The following is a 2,695-nucleotide window of genomic DNA, read 5'->3' as shown; positions in this document are numbered from 1 at the left end:
TTAAAGGCACCAAGTTTGTGGAAATTCGTTACAGCAGCCACAGGAGACTAATATAGGCCCCAAAGAAGCTGATCTTGCTCTCCTAGTTTCTTTTAACCCCTCCCCTCTCCCACTTTAACAACTGTCTCATTTGCCTCATGCCTTCAGTTTCTCATGGCCCCTTTCTCAAAGGACCGGGAACAAAACCACCATTTATTCAGCATCTTCTATGTGGCAAGCACTAAACCAAGAGCTTCATGGGCTGTCACTACTCAATGCGATAACACTAGGAGATGGGCAGTAAGGCCCAAAGAAGTTAGGTAACTTGTCCAGGATAACACAGCTGGAAAATGCTGGAGCTGAGATCTCCACCCAGCTGTCTAACTTCAAAGCCTCTGGCCGTAGCCCTGGTGCCTCACTGCCTAAATAGAGGCCTTCTCTAGCTGACGCTCAGTTCCCCCAGAAGCCTATCGGCATGTCATACAAATAACAAATGCTTATTACGTGCCAGGCATTGTGCTCAGCACTTTACAGACGTTATTATATTTTTATTGTCAAAGGAACTCCATGAGGTAAGAGCTATTCTTATCCCTTTGTATAGACAGGGAAGCTAGTGCTAGTGGTAGACCCAGCACCGGGCTCCTGGGGGTCCCAGATCAGTGTCATTCCCTCTGATCTGCTCTGCCTCCCATTCGCACAAGCACACTGGGCTGTAATTTGACTTGGACTCGGTTCAGACTTCTGAAAGGCTCCTGTGTTATCCAAAGCCTGGAGGACTTCCATCAAGCGTATGTGTGGAGCTTGCTTGTTAGTTTCCAGAGAGTTCAAAACACCCACCATGCCGCAAAAATATTCCACTGCCCAGACATTCACAAACACCCTGCCCACATCTTCAAAAGTCTCTCTACCTAGTCCTATCTGCACCCTCCTCCTCATTAGAAAAGTTGAGAGTTACACCACAAAATTAATATACTAAAAAATTCTGCAATATAAATTGTGATAACATTGGTCATTATTAATGATGGTAATGGAAAGATGGGATGGAAGGAAAATGTTAAGGATTACAATAAAATATGTATCCCAAGTAAAGCCTTGAAAAAAGAAAGTATCTTCATGGAGGCGAGTGGAGGGAATAAAGCCAAGGAAAAAGAGAGAATGAGAGGGAAGCGAGATTGCCCATATTTATAAACCCTGAATAAACTCTGATTTATTTAGAGTCAGTGGTAATTTGCATACTTTCTTATGAAATGTCGAAAAACTTAATTGAAACAGCAAGCCATGCAGCCTCGCCAACAGAAAACAACGTGCCTTTGGAAGTGAGTTAGGATTTCCTGGATCATCTTGACTCTTTGAGGGGTTTGGGAAGGAAGAAGAGTCCAACAAAAGGAAGAACTCTCCATGGCTGTCAACAGAAGTAGGATAATAATAAGAGAACAGGACCAGTGGCCGAAAACCTGGGTTTCAGGGTTTGCTCTTGCCTCAACTGCTGTGTGACTTTGAAGAAGCCACTTCCCTTCTCTGGGCTTCAGTTTTTCCTGCCTGCAGATGATTTCTGTGGTGCCTTCAAATTCCATAAGGACATTTTTAACTACCATAGAATCATGACCGTGGTTTTTAGTTTGGTTTTGCTTTTCTTCTCACAGTCTCATAAACAACTAAGGGAATGAGTTCAGGAGATAGGGTTGCTGCTGAACACACCCATTTCTCCAGAAGGCAAAACCACACAGACATTTGGCTAAAAACCTTCAGACAAGAGCTCTGTCTCACACCCAAATCCTAAACTCCGTGGAACTACCCTCACTACAGTGTCGGCTGGAGCAGCTTTGCTAGGGAGGAGGTCCGCAGAGGCCTCTGTCTCTATCTCTTTGCTGCAACACTCCCAGAAAGCCAGCCCTGTCCTTAAACCTGCAAAGTAAACATTCTCCTCTGCAAAGGCTGGAGTTAGCAGTCACCTAAAGTCAACGGTACTCCTTGAAAGGGAGAGCTTGCATGGGTCAAAACTCTGCCAGTCCCTGCTTTCAAAATGAAAACAGACACAGGGGTCCCCTAGCAGATCACTCCCACTCCCATCCAAAATCACCACAGCTGTGGGCAAGACTTGGAATTGTGTTTCATGGCTGGTCCAGACTATAGTTTGGGGAGAGAAACACAAACATACACAGGGGGACAAAGAGGCAAGGTTCTGGGGGGAGAGGACAAGAAGAAAAGGTTGTCTCTGCTGTGCTTGCCACAGAGCTATGGGTGCTATTAACATGTGTTTGGAAAATTTTACCCAGAAGCCCAGAATTTGGACTCACCAATAAGCAATTTCTTGCCTTAATTAAGATATTGTTAATTAAGATGCTGCTCCATTATTATGTTAAGTCTGCATCTTGCATATACATCTTGAATCCCTACCTGGCTGGCAAGTTCTTCAAAGGCAGAGGAAGTTCCACCTGCTTGGTTTCCAAGCCCAACAAGATGCCCAGTGCCGAAATGAGCCAAGACAGGAAGACTGCCTTCGCCAGGAAGTCAACAGCAGCTCTTCACTGTGCCCACAAGGCCCCTCTCCCACCAATCCATCCCCGTCCACTTCTGTGAGCCACAAGGCAGCACTCCCTCCCCCAGGTCTGGGAAGACTAAGGAGGGCTCTGAGGAAAGTGCTATTAGGTTCCTCCATAGCCCAGACTAGTCTATACCACATCTCAGACTTTCTGAATAATGATAACAGTGATGA

Source organism: Ursus americanus, chromosome 7, assembly GCF_024610735.1.
Source record: "Ursus americanus isolate L20-20 chromosome 7, mUrsAme1.1.p, whole genome shotgun sequence".
Taxonomy (NCBI): Eukaryota; Metazoa; Chordata; class Mammalia; order Carnivora; family Ursidae; genus Ursus; species Ursus americanus.
Note: the sequence above shows the minus strand (reverse complement) of the source record.